The 14720-nt window shown below is 35.2% G+C and overlaps 1 pseudogene; it reads right to left on the bottom strand.

The window, feature by feature from the left end:
- Positions 1 to 11511, bottom strand: part of LOC116868834 — a 30782-nt pseudogene extending 19271 nt beyond the window's left edge.
- Positions 11512 to 14720: the final 3209 nt, after the last annotated feature.

Raw genomic sequence — 14720 nt, 5'->3', positions numbered from 1 at the left:
GTGTAAAAACTGGCAATTTTTTGGCAGTTTCTTATAAAACTAAGCATACTCTTGATATAAAATACACACAAACACACATATTTCCTTCATATAAAGTAAGCATAATCTTACCATATAATTCACCAGTTGTGTTTCTAGGTATTTATCCAACTGAGTTGAAAATGTATATCCATGTATAAACTTACACATAAATTTTCATAGCAGCTTTATTCCTAAATGCCAAAACTTGGAAGCAAATGAGTTGTCTGCTTTGGGCTCCATTGTGTTCCCCCAAAATTCATATGCTGAAACCCCAACCTTCAGTACCTCAGAATGTGACTATATTTGGATACAACATTAAAAGAGGTGATAAATTTAAAAGAGGTCATTAGAATGGGTCCTAATCCAATCTGAGTGGTGTTCTTATAAAAAGAGAAAATTTGGACACACAAAAAGACAACAACAAGGGATGTGTACGCACAGAGAAAGACAATGTGATAACACAGTGAGAAGCTGGTCATCTGCAAGCCAAGGAGAGAGGCCAGAGAAGAAACCAAACCTTCCAAAACCTTATCTTAAATTTCTAGTCTCCAGAACTATAAGAAAATAAATTTCTGTTACTTGAGCCAGCCAGTCTGTAGTATTTTGTTATGGAAACCCTAACAAACTGTCCTTCAGGATGTATAAACCATAGTACATTCATACAATGGAGTATGAATCAGTGTTAAAAAGAAATGAGCTATCAAGACATGAAAAGATATGGAAGAACCTTAAATATTGCTAAGTAAAAGAAGTCAACCTTACCATAAACTTAACATTGCTCAAAAAATAAAGTATCTTCATTCTAAAAATGAATTTATTATATGTGCTGCCAAAACAAGCACTAAAAAATGAATTTATATAAACTATCCTCTGCAAAATGTATTTACTAACACCACATTTATTTTATGTGGAATGAATTAGAATGTACAGCTGAATAATTTTTTTCTATGAAGAATAAACACAAGATTGTATAATACGCAGCCCAAAAATTCATAGCTTCAGGAATTTAAACTAATTAATTGAATAAGTTCCTATAAAAATTTTGAAGACATTTGTCTTTTCAAAGATACTTACTTTGTTCCATTCTCTGCCTTCATTTCTTTTATTGCCCTCTCCTTTCTCATTCCCTCCCTCCCTCTTTTTTTTCTTCCCTCCCTCCCTCCCTTGCTCCCTTCCTTCCCTCTTCCTTCTTTTGTTGAGAACAGAAAAGGACATTTATCTCTCTCCAGAAACTTCTTGTCACCACTCTTTTTTTTAAAGAAGTTACTAAAAAAAAAATTATTTATTTATTTGCTTATTTTGAGCAAGAGAGCATGAATGAATGGGGGAGGGCCAGAGGGGGAGAGAGAGGGAGAGAATCTCAAGCAGACTCTGTGCTGAACATGGAGCCTGAAGTGGGGCTTGATCTCACAACTCTGAGATCTCGACCTAAGTCAAAACCAAGAGTCAGAAGCATAACCAACTGAGCCATGCAGGTGCCCCATTATCACCATTTTTAATAGAAATTTCCCTCCTTGGTCAACTTGCCAGCTGCTGCTAGTTTCTTTCCAGCTCTTTTCCACTGAACTTCATTAGACATTCTCCTTTCTTTTAAGAAAATATTTTCCCCCTCCTCTTTCCTTCTCTTCCACTTTCTTTCCCCTTTTCCCCCTTTCATCCTTTATCCCTTTTCTCATCACTTCTTATCTTGTTCTCAATGAGAACAATAATATTCCTTTACCAGGATATGATTTTCATTTAATAAACAGGGATAAGAGTGAAAGTAAAAATTCCCTACAGAAAAGAATTTTGTGAATGACTGTCTCTCTGATGGTTAAAGTATCTCCAGACAAGAGGAGAAAAGTAAGTGTTTAAAAAAGTCTTAGGAGGAGAGTCCTAGAGATAAAATATGCTCTGTTCACAATTTTACCCACAATTAGCACTGCTCAAATATACATATTCAACACACAGATCCCAAACCCACATAAACACGAATGAGCAATGTGTATATACAAAATTACCTTTCACTCTGAGACTACATTATAGTCTATATATTACAGTCTATATAAGAATTTTTAAGATGCTGTATCCCATGTGACATTTTAGAAATCTATTTACTATTTAATTATATAGAAAATCTGATATGTGAAAGCATTTTTTTCTTGGGTCGTAACAACTGAAATTTAATAAATCAGTTAACATTGGTGCAACTACCCTTTTGATCAAAGTGGAATTTTCAGCTTCATTTAATTAGCAAGTAAAGAGTATACAGATTATTCATTTCTGGCTGAAAAATTTGGCAGAAAATATATGTATTAGAAGCAATATATGAGTTATGTTTGTTTATAGTGATACAGTGACTCTGCCTTTATTGAATTTTATGATAAATGGGAGTCACTCTTAAAATGTGTGACTGCAATGTGATTATGTAATTATTGGTAGAAATTCAGAAGACTATTAAATATAGCACATTAATCTAGTATATTCTTGAATAGTGTTTCCAGTGGTGGTCATAGATTGTTCAAATCCAGACATATCTCTCCAATTCTTGTCAACAATGCTCACTCTTGCAAATAAGAGGACAAAGCCATAGTAGAGATGATGTTAATGTCCTAGAGCTGCGAATTAACAAATACACCATCATTAATATTGAGATTCCCTCCTACAACGCTAAAAGGTTTAGTGAATCGACTGTAGTGTTCACATGTGAGGGTACATTATGATCATCTGGAATCTAGTTACCTAAAATAGATGTGGCACTAGTATATATGCATTAGTTGGGAGTGGGAAAAAGAGGGAGTAGAGATAGCCAATGCCTTACTAAACTCTAAAATAAAATTCCAGGGAGAATAATTCTGAACAAAAGAAGAAAGAATGCTCAGGAAAGTGAAAACATCCTAGTCTAGAATCAGAATCTGTGGAGGAAGTTATGGAAGAATGGCAGAATACCTGACCAACTGAAAGAGAGTAAGAACTCTACATTAAAACACAAAAAGCCTGATATATCTTTGCATAATTCCTAAGAGAAAACAGGTATGACTAATTTTATCAGCACTACTGATGCTTTTCCCCTCAAAATAATTTGCTAGCGCATGAACTACTACTCTATCTTATACTGCTTACTGATCCTTTTTCTGTGAACCAGCTCTCCAGCAGTTCAAGAACGGCTTCCCCACTGATTTTGTCCTTCCATATAGAATTTGGTTTGGATACATGATATTTTGGGATTGACTAAAAAAACTATTATCACCTTTCCTTCCAAAACTGTTTTCCTTCTAATAATAAGAGGCAAACTGTAAAATCTTCATGTCATCTAGTTCTATAGCTCCCTTCATTTGTGAGTTATGTGATCAAACTGAATTCATTGAATCTATCCGATATTTGTTTTAAATTTAGGGTTTTCTTGGGGTGCCTTTGTAGCTCAGTCAGTTAAGCGCCTCACTTTAGCTCAGCTCATGATCTCAGGTTCCTGGGACTGAGCCACACAGCAGGCTCTCTGCTCAGCAGGGAGTCTGCTTCTCCCTCTCCCTCTGCTCTACCCCCCAACTCCTCATGCTCTCTCTCAAATAAATAAATCTTTTAAAAAATTTAGGGTTACCTTCCCATCTTTCAGCAAAAAAAATGAATAAATGAATGAACATAAAAATAAATCAATTTCAATTTCATTTAGATTGAAGTAAAATATTTATGACAATTTTTTGGCATCATTTCTTTTCATGATATTTTGTTATGAAGTATGGGAGAGGAACAATTTTTCTTGTGTATTTCACTAAAGGAAAAAAAATGTGATATTCATTGTTTGCTCCATACAACATAATATTTGGAAATTATTATTAAGAAACTGAATTTCTCTCTAAAATTATTTTAATTATGCTTAAAGAAACTTTTCCTTTAGTGCCTTTCTGCTAGGGACAAAAATAGTTTATTGAAGTCTTAAAGTTACCTTTTTTCCCCCCTTTAATATGAAGTCTTTTTCATAGTGAACAGAACTCTTATTTGGTTATTATTTTCTTTGGGCACTTTAAGGATAACATTCCATTGTCTTCTAACTTCAATGGCTTCTTTTAAAGAGCTTCTTTTAAGTCTGATTGTTGTTTTCTTTCAGGGTGATAAACTATTTCAAGTTCTCCTCTAGCTGCTTTTTTTCTTTTTTAAAGGTTTTATTTATTTCTTTGAGAGAGAGAGAACGAGCAAGCACAAGCAGGGGAGCAGCAGAGGGAGAGGGAGAAGCAGACTCCCTGCTGAGCAGGGATAAGCCCCATGAGGGGCTTGATCCCAGGATTCTGGGATCATGACCTGAGCTGAAGCAGGACACTTTAACCGACCGAGCCACCCAGGCACCCTCTAGCTGGTGTTAATATATTTTTTTGCCTTAAGAAATTTATTTTAGGAAGCTTTGGTATGAATGTGGCTTTTCTTTCACTTATTATGCACAGAACTTTTCAACCATTGTCTCTTAAAGTTTTAGCCTCATTTTTTCTTCATTCTTTCTGAAATTCTAAACATCTTTTAACCATATCATCTATTTTCCCTTATCCTCTGTATTTCTTTCCTTTAGTATCTTCATACTTCTTACTGTTTTCTTTCTTTTTTCTGATCTTTCAATTTACCAAGTCTTTCAGCATAATTAGTTTGTAACTTTGGTTTTTATTTTTCAGTTAGGTAATTGTTATTTAGTTCTTTTTATAAAATTTTCTATTTTTCTTCCAAATTTTTTCCTGTCTTTCATCTAACTAAACATAATAGACACGCATCTGGTAACTACAATTTCAGATCCCTCAAAGATTTAGATGATTGTTGCTCTTGATTTTAAATCATGTTTCTTGTTTCTACATGAGTATGGTTATTTTCTCATATGGTAAGTAGTATATCTGAAAACAATGTAGAAATAAAAATATAAAAATAAATTAAAGTATGATGATGTCATTTTACTCCAGAAAAGATGTTTGTTTGTTTTAGGAAAAAAGACAGGGGTACTGTAATACAATTTCAGGGATAGGAAGGTGATTCGAAGCTGATCTTTAGTTATTTCAATGACGGTATACTCTGATTTACAATTTTTGATAGGCTGAGCCTTTTAAGGACACAGTATGTGGTGTTTTTACCAAATACCGACATCCTTGGAAGGCCATGTTTTAAAAGTCACCCTAACTCTAAGATGTTACTAAAAGCTCTGATAAACATCTCAGATTTTACCCAAATCTTCAAGATTTAGTAAGATACATCTAGTCAAAAAGCAATCCCAAATGCCAGGCTATCTTCTTTGTATCTCCTTCTTCTGGATGTTGACCTGTACTTGTCATTGTATTATCTTTATTTGATATGTTCAATTATATAAATATTTGGCATTTTGAGTAGGTTTTCCACTTAATATCAATGGGAGCTTTGGGTTTAATAACCTCATTTTTTTTTATTACCAGAGGTATGCAATCTGAATATTCTGTATTACTTTCCATAATTTATTTTTACATTTCTAACTAATTCCAAAATGATTTTATTATAATGGCTCTACTAATATCCAGCATAGTAAAACTTCCATTGGAATTCTGATTTTCAATATACATATCTTAGTTACTACTTGGCATTTATTTAGGACAATTTAACCCAATCTTTAAAACCTGTTAATATGTAAAGTTTAAGTGCAATATTAGAAAAAAAGAAGTAAATGGTACAAATATTGGCTTAAATATGTTCTGTATATTTTGCTTTGCGTTTAGAGTTATACACCTCTAAAGACTGATAATTTTAGAAGTATTAAAATTTCTTAGGCTGGGCTGCCTGGGTGGCTCAGTGGGTTAAAGCCTCTGCCTTCAGCTCAGGTCATGATCCCAGGGTCCTGGGATCGAGTTCCGCATCAGGCTCTCTGCTCAGGGGGGAGCCTGTTTCCTCCTCTCTCTCTGCCTGCCTCTCTGCCTACTTGTGATCTCCGTCTGTCAAATAAATAAATAAAATCTTTAAAATAAAAATTCTTAGGCTATTATGATTGGCTGTAATATAAATGCACACAAATTGATACTTTATAGTATTCTAGTACAAAAACATCCATCTAGAAATAAAAATCCCACCCCCTCTAAAATCCAATTAGAATTAACTGGAAAAGTTGTAAAAACCGTAAGAACCTTAAGAGTAAAATCCACAGGACCCAAGTGAAGAAAACTAAGGCCTTCCTGAAAGACATAAAATGATCTAAAAATATAAAATTAATATAAAAAGTAGCATATTCTTGAATGATTTCTGTTTAATGGTGAGAATATTAACCCTTCACCCATCATAATGGTTGCAAGTGTGTTTAGATTCTTTTATTCAGTTTACCATGTTGTTTCTTTGTATCATATAGCACTTTTTTACTTCAAATTTTGATGTCATCTACTCAGTCCCATTTTGAATTATGATGCCATTTGTTTGTTCTGGTCCATTGATCAACTTTCAGGAACTCTTAACAATACTGTTCAACCCAAGGCCTTTGGCACATGCTATTTCTCTGCCTTGATTGTTTTTTTAATTCTCACTTTAACTAATTAATTGCTACTTAACCTTCAGATATCATCTTGTTTTTCACTATTTCATAGAAATATGTGCTCTAGGAAAGAGGAAGAGCTAGAGTGACCAAAAATAGAAAGATCAAGTTAATGCAAGATAGAGGGGACAGACATACAAAGTTAATGGGGTGTTATGTATGTGAATAGCCACCCCTTAGTTGTTTCTTCTAAGTAAGTAAATAGGTTGAAATAAAATTTACAAAGGATATTGCTGACTTGATTTCAAGACGAAATCTAGAAGAGTCTACCTATTTGAAGGATAGCTAAACACACCACCCTAAAATATGCCTGTAGGAGTTCAGAATATGTTAGCCTGAAATGTGTACCATTAACATATTGATTATTTTGAGCTGAAAGTGCTTGAGAAACTGTAAATGCAAGGAGAGCCTTTCCCTGAACTTCCTTTTATCTGCCTAAAGACAGTTCTGTCAACAGCAGCTCAGTGACCATGAATCCCCTCCCTGGGAGTTTCATCAGTCAGGAAAGGATGACTCTTACACAGGAGAGGAGACTAGAAGTTGATGCCACACCCAGTGGAACTTTGTCACAAACTCCCTTTGTCACAATCCTCCCATCTACTCTTCTAAAGGTCCATTCATCTTCCCTAATAATCACTTACCCCCTAAGACACCTATATTCCCCCTCCCCTTTCCCTATTAAGATGGTATTGAGTCCTGAATTCTACACCAACTCAGGGAATTACTCATTTTTCCTTTGGTATCTCCAATATACATAAAACATAAATGTTAATAAACTTCTGTTTTCCTTTTGTTAATTTTTATTTAATTTTTATTACAATTGTTAATTTTTGTTAATTTTTAATTAATTTTTATTACAGGATTCTCAACTAAGAACTCAGAAGAATAATGGGAAAATTATTTTTCCTCCTCTATGCCATCCCACTATTAATCTGGAAATTTAAGGGCAGCCAAAGCCACAGGAAATAATAACTAGTATTTATTGAGACCACTGCCTACATATAAAGTTCATTCAATCTTTACTATTATCACGATAATGCAAGCAAAAACAAAACAAAAAAACAAAAAACTGAAAGTACAATGGATAGTCTAAATACATGTGGCTAGTAAGGAGCAAAGCTGAAGGTCAAATCTAGGTCATTTTATATTATGTTGTTCATCACTCCGATTTAATCTTTTCATGCCAGACTCTTCTTTCTTTGCTGATCTTTGGTACATCTGACATCACACACTTCAATTATCAATGTTCTTAAATATAAAGTATATATAGCCAACTAAATTTTTTAAGTTCCTAGAAATTTTTCAGGGTCAAATTTTTGAAAGACCCAAAACCAGAAGATCCAACCTATTTTTTCATAGCACTTAAAACTCTTAGACATTCAGGGTGCCTGGGTTACTCAGTTGGTTAAGCATCTGCCTTCTGTTCAGGTCATGATCCCAGGGTCCTGCGATAGAGCCATGGATCATTGGCTCTCTGCTCAGTGGGGAGTCTGCTTCTCCCTCTCCCTCTGCCTGCCTGTCTGCCTACTTGTGGTCTCTCTCTGTCACATAAATAAATAAAATCTTAAAAAAAAAAGCTTATACATTCTATGAAGCTTATATAAGAGTAATATAAAATATTAATTTCATTAAGATAAATATCAAAGCATCTAATTACGTGCAAAAATGTTTTCTAATGATTGTAGTTAGGAGAATAGAATACAAATAGCAGATACTTATAAATATTTGTACCATTTATATATATTAATAAAATCCTTAACACCATTAGATGGTCACCAAAATTATCTTATTTTATAGCTGAGAAAACTAAGACACAGAGATCCCAAGTAAGCTTCCCGTGAAGTCACATAACTAGTATGCAGTAGAGCTGAATTTTACTCATAGCAGTCTAGCTTTAGAATCTGCTCTTACCACAACCTTCCTGTCAGTCTGGGGAGACCAAAGCGTGTGAAAGTAGAGTTAGTAAAATGGAATTTCTCTCTTCCCCCACTATCACCTCTCCCAAATACCTAGCCCAAATCACGCTGTGTTTTTTGTTCATTTAAAATTTCATGTCAATAGAGAAATGGTTAATAACACAGGGTCCAGAGTCAGACCTATCGAAATCAAATCCTTGTTTAATCCCTTGAAACTTTTGAGACCATGTGTGATACTTAGCTTTTGTGTGCCTCAGTTTTCACATCTGGAAAATGGGGATTAAAAATAGGGAAAATAGGGGATTAAAACAATACCTCTCTCCTTGGATTTATTTATTTAATTTTTAAGATTTTATTTATTTATTTATTTATTTATTTAACAAGAAGAGACAGTGAAAGAGGGAACACAAGCAGGGGAAGCAGGAGAGGGAGAAGCAGGCTTCCCACCTAGCAGGGAGTGCAGGGAGGCCCATTTGGGGTTCAATCCCAGTATCCTGAAATCATGATCTGAGCCAAAGGCAGATGCTTAATGACTGAGACACCCACATGTCCTGATTTAAAGCTTAAGTAAGAGAAGAGTCTCTGAGCATAGAGTATGTCTTTAATTTCTCTTACCAGTTACTTTTATGACCCTCTAGACACATGGTTTACATAAAATAAGTGTGTAGAATGAAGGCAGGTTTGCATGGAGGAGAAGGAATTTACATCCTTGAATGAGGGAAAGGTCTTAGGTTTTGTTTATGAATCAGCTATTCAGATTTCTGATTTCTCCTAATTCCTGCTGCAGAATGGAAATCATCACTTGGTTTTCAGAAAAGGAAAAACATAAACTGACCTTTCCTTAAAACAAAAACAAACAAACAAAAAAAAAACAACCAACAATACGAAACAAAACAAAACAAAAAACCACTTCTCAGTTTTCAAAATCCCCTTTCTCAATATGCATTGCACTTAAATGGCCCAGAAAAATAACTATTATCCCACCAGCCGTCACCATGTTATTTGCCTTTTCCCACTTTATTGATTTACCTTTAATGCATAATTATCCAGTGTGTTTAACATTACTAATTCAGAGCCAGCTTAACTTCCAATTGAATGAAGATTCTTGCATTATTCTCTTTTCCGACAAGCTATTTCTCTCCTCCCTCTTCTGATTTCCTTAGCACTGGTTACGCTAAATTAGAACGTGGGAGACTTTCACTTGTTAATGTAAATGAACTGTTCCTGTTCACATTTCTCAGGCATCAAGCACCCATTTGTTATTACGGCCACTTTTCCAAGCACCAGGGTGTTTTATGTATTAAAGACAAAACCATCATTCTCCATTTGCCAACTAAAATGGGATACTGAAGGATACCAGGACCTGATGGATTATGACTGAGAAAGACACCAAGCCTTCTGGATAAGGATGGTGAGACAGGCTAAAATGAGATAAAATGACAATAACAACAGCAAATCAAAACAAAATGCAACACATAAGGGCTAGGGATCCAGAAGCATGGGGAAAATGCCACTGAGTGATGTTCCTCAGCTGGCCTCTGACAACTAAGAATTTGTTAGCAAGAAGAGAACATTAAAAACTCACTAAAAACTTGAGATGCCTGGGTGACTTAGTTGGATAAGTGCCTGCCTCAGTCTCAGGTCATGATCCCAAGGTCCTGGGATTGAGTCCTGCATCTAGCTCCTTGCTCAGTGGAGAACCTGCTTCTCCATCTGCCTGCTGCTCCTGCTGAGCTCTCTTTCTCACCTTTCTCTCTCTCACTGACAAATAAGTAAGTAAAATCTTTAAAAAAAAAAACAGAAAACAAAAAACCTTCACTAAACTCTGAAAGCAGGAGAAAGTTCAAATCACTCAAGTATCTCATGCCAGCCCTCTTTTTGCCAATTTGATCACTTCTTTCTATTTAGGGAAAACATCAAACTAGCAATATGAGGTATTTGAATCTACCAAGACTATAAGCTTCTGTCATCGGCTTCAACCTTGATTATGTTTGATTCTTTCAAAGGAATTTTCATTTTAATTGAGGTATAACCAAGACTCTCCCAGACTGAAAGGAATGGAATGGTATTGGTAGGCATTTAGTCTGTTCCTGCAGCTTCTGGTTATGTAACACAAGAGAAAAGGGAGGGATGTTGTTTTTTGTTATTTTAAAGATTTTATTTATTTATTTGACAGACAGAGAACACAAGTAGGCAGAGAGGCAGGCAGAGAGAGAGGGGGAAGCAGGCCTCCCACCAGAGCAGAGAGCCCGACGCGGGGCTCGATCCCAGGACCCCGAGACCACGATCCAAGTCGAACGCAGAGGCTCAACCCACTGGGCCACCCAGGTGCCTGGGAGGAATGTTGTTTTAAAGGACATTTAGAATATGGCAAGGCTGCTGACAATTTTTCACTTCAAAATAAATAACTATCCATATAATCTTCACATTTGTGTGTGTGTGTGTGTGTATGTGTGTTTATAGCAATGACATGAAAGAATTAAAACGAATGCTCTACATGTCCATAATGGAAAGCAGAAATTCTTTGGGAGAGACTTTTTCTTTCAATTCTGCCTATTTTGAAGACTTTCATAATTTATGAAATGATGTTACATACATTTGCCTAATAATTACTCTTCACATCTAAATAATCAGAATTGTTATCTTTTTAAACACGAAAAATCTGACAGAAAAGTGAATGGCAAGCAAATAACTGCTTCTAATATACATTGACTCTGAGATCAGCTTGAACCACAGGCTTATAGAGCCTATGCCTACTTTCTATTCATGATTCTTCTGTGACAATCAAAACTTTTAGATAGACTAACACAAAACAGAAGCACAAAAGAGAGCAAAAGGTATGAAAAGGAATACCCTGTTTCCACTAAAGATGAACAATGGGAACCACTAATGAAATTGGGGCAATAAACTGAGAATAAATAGCAGAGAAACTCAAAGCAGTGCTGAGCTCAGGCCTACTACTTGCTGACTTACCACACTGGCATGGACCCATGAAGCCAAGAGCAGCAAGGCACAAGGGCCTTTGTGGATAACTTTCTTGTCAAAAGCTAGAGTCTGGTGACTGACAATGCAGACCATGTCTCAGTGGAACCTCTAAGAAAACTATGAAAACAAACAAAGATGATCTGAATAAGAACAAATAGGGGCTATTTATTCAGAGCTTGTTAAAACAAAGATGTCAGTTGCATTTTGTGGAGCTACTCGAAGGTATACAGGGGAGTGAGAAAACTTCATGGTAGAAACAGCTGGGGATATGTGATATTTTGGGGGAGACTGACTTTCTCTGGATGGCCCTGAGTTGACATCAAGGACAGATAATAGGAAGACTGGCAGTTGTTGACTGGTAACGTCCTATTTTAGGCCAATTTTTGCAGAGGCTGTGGTGTAGTTTTTCAGCAGAATGCTGTAGAGGTTGCAGTTCAGAGTTTTGTTTTCACATGTGGGTGGCCATTTGAATATTCAGTCTCTCAGAATTGTCAAGTAATTTCCATATTAAAGTGATGAACAATATTGGACCTAATGACAGTTAAAAAGTAATAATAAAACCCAACTCTTTTTGTTCCAGAAAGTTTAACACAACGAATCATCCTTGCCTACAGGACTTAGGTAAGACTTATGGATCCTCGCCCTGTTTACCATTGAGAAGGCCAATGACTTTCCAAATTCCCATCTTGTGCTAAATGATTACCTGAATTGTCTGTATCCACTGACCAATCTGGACAAAATAGCTACTACCTTGATTTGACTAAAACTTAGTTAAGCTTCTCTCCATCATCCATCCTGTGAGAGTCACTCACACTGACTCTAACGCACCATATAGTCAAACATAAAGTGACTTCAGGGAGAAATGTTTCTTCATCAACTGTGGATCACTGTTCCATCACACTTTCCCACATTCAGTTCTTTTTTTTTTTTTTTTTTAAGATTTATTTGACAGAGATCACAAGTAGGCAGAGAGGCAGGCAGAGAGGGGGAGGGGGGAAGCAGGCTCCCTGCTGAGCAGAGAGCCCAATGCAGAGCTTGATTCCAAGACCTGAGATCATGACCTGAACCTAAGGCAGAGGCTTAATCCACTGAGCCACCCAGGTGCCCCATCCACATTCAGCTCTTAATTGACTTGTTCACTGCTCCTGGTTCTCTTTCTGACTGACCTTTGAAATGCTTGCAGATCTCATGGCTGAAATTCACTTCCTTTTTCCATAGTCCTTCCCCCATCCCCTTTGCAAGTCCCTTTCTCTCCTCTTGCCATATTCAATTTGAGTACTGCCTCTCCTTACCTAATTCTGCATTTCTTTTATTTGACATTTTGCAGCTTAAAAATCCTCAGAATAACTTAACTCCATCACAGAGAAAAATCTTCATTGTTCCCTTATCTTTACAATAAAACTAAAAGCTTTTGATATGACAGGGAGGTAATCTATCCAGTTTATTATCTGAGAGCCACTTCCCGTCAGTTCAGGCATCCAGCATCATGGAAATGCAAGTGCTTCTCTGTCACATGAACTTTCCTCCTCCTGATTTTTCCTCTGTATATGTTCTTATCACTCACTAGATCATCTTCAAAGTATATATGGGATGCAGTTCTTCTCAAAATCTTCGCCAGAAAATGTCTTTTAGATTTTGCTATGTAGTTAGAATGTTTTATCAATCAGTAGGAGATGGCAAAGGCAGGAACTGCAGGAGGGATGATAGAGGATTGAGAGGAATTTTTTGAATTACAGATGGTGGCTATCATAGCTCTGATTTTGAAGGATAACTGGAAATCATTTAACACTAGTTGTATTTGCTAGAGGCAAAGATCTTTAACAGAGTAAATCCTATAAAGTGGCAAAATAAATACAATGAGATCACAGTGTGGTGATAAGAGAACAACTCAAAGGAAAACCAAATGACAACATAATCAGCTTAAGTAATGGGGCCAAAAGTCTATTCCTTATCTGGAAATATTATAAATTCTCTGGCCTTTGGTCAAAATTATTGCTTTATCTCCCACCTTTGGTACAATTTCTCTATTTCTTGTTCCAAATCTGTTACAATATTATCATTAACATGTCACAAATGTATTGGTGCTCTTCTAAAAGTAAACTCTTTATCAATCATTTTATAAACTATGTAGGGAAAACAATCAGAATAAAGCTGTAGCAGAGCTATTTACTAATCTAGTTACAGATGCCATACACATAATAAGAGCAGACATAATTAAGTATTGACTTTTAAATATACTCTGAGATTAATCCATGCTATAAATTCTGTATTTTTTTTTTACTATAGGCTGATTAATGTCAAAAAATAATTCACAGAAGAAAGCAGACTTTGAAGGATGATACGATGTTAAGAACTAGAAACAGTGGAATTTATTTAGGTAATACCATAAGGTGTAGCTGGAAAACTGAGAGGCGCCAGCATGTCTAGAGATACAAAGATAAAAAATGAAAAGTAGATCCAAAAAATGGATAGCAGTATCTCATTGTCAGGAGCCCCATATCTCTGCTGTCCTTAACTGTAATATATAGCTCTTTATCTAACATATCATCCTGGAAGCTTAAGTCATTTATTTTCTTATGTTGGCTGTAAAAATGTTTAAGACTAAATTTTCTTCCTAGTACTATTTGAATCTATACCCATTTGTTATGATATATAGTGCTTTTACTTAATTGCAATCTTAATTTTTTTGATCCAAGATGTGGTTAGGTTATAAAATTCCCAAATGTTTCAGAAATTTTTTTCATTGTTATTGTTGTTTTCCTCTGTTAACTTTTAGTTAATAAGTTTGTGCATTGAGTCCAGAGGTTATATGTTATGCTATCATTACTGTTTAAAACTTACTGAATTTTCTTTTGTGGTCTAAATGTATTTGTGTTTTTGTTTTTTAAAGAATGCCATGGAGACTTGGGAAGAGGGTAATTTTTTTCTTTGCTGATTAAATAATGCTATCCTTTATGCTCTTTATATCCTGTTTCTACTACTGTTTCTCTGCTTGAACTTTGTTTAATCTGAGAAAAAAATGTTCATCTACCCCTATTAGTGTTTTCTATCAGTATTTTCTTTTCACTAATTTCCAGAAATTAGTGCTTTAAATGTTCCATGCAATAATTTGATATATGAAAGTTTAGGAACATAGAAACATTATTTTGGATTACTTATTTTTATACAACTTATATAACCTAAAAGTTAACCTTTTAGGATCCAATCTGTCATTTATTTTTAGTATATATATATATATATATATATATATATATATATATATATATATGTACACATATATGTACACGTATATATATATTGCA

This window comes from Lontra canadensis, unplaced genomic scaffold (genome assembly GCF_010015895.1).
Source record: "Lontra canadensis isolate GAN:19392208 unplaced genomic scaffold, GSC_riverotter_1.0 scaffold17, whole genome shotgun sequence".
NCBI lineage: Eukaryota > Metazoa > Chordata > Mammalia > Carnivora > Mustelidae > Lontra > Lontra canadensis.
This window is presented reverse-complemented; position numbering and strand designations above follow the sequence as displayed.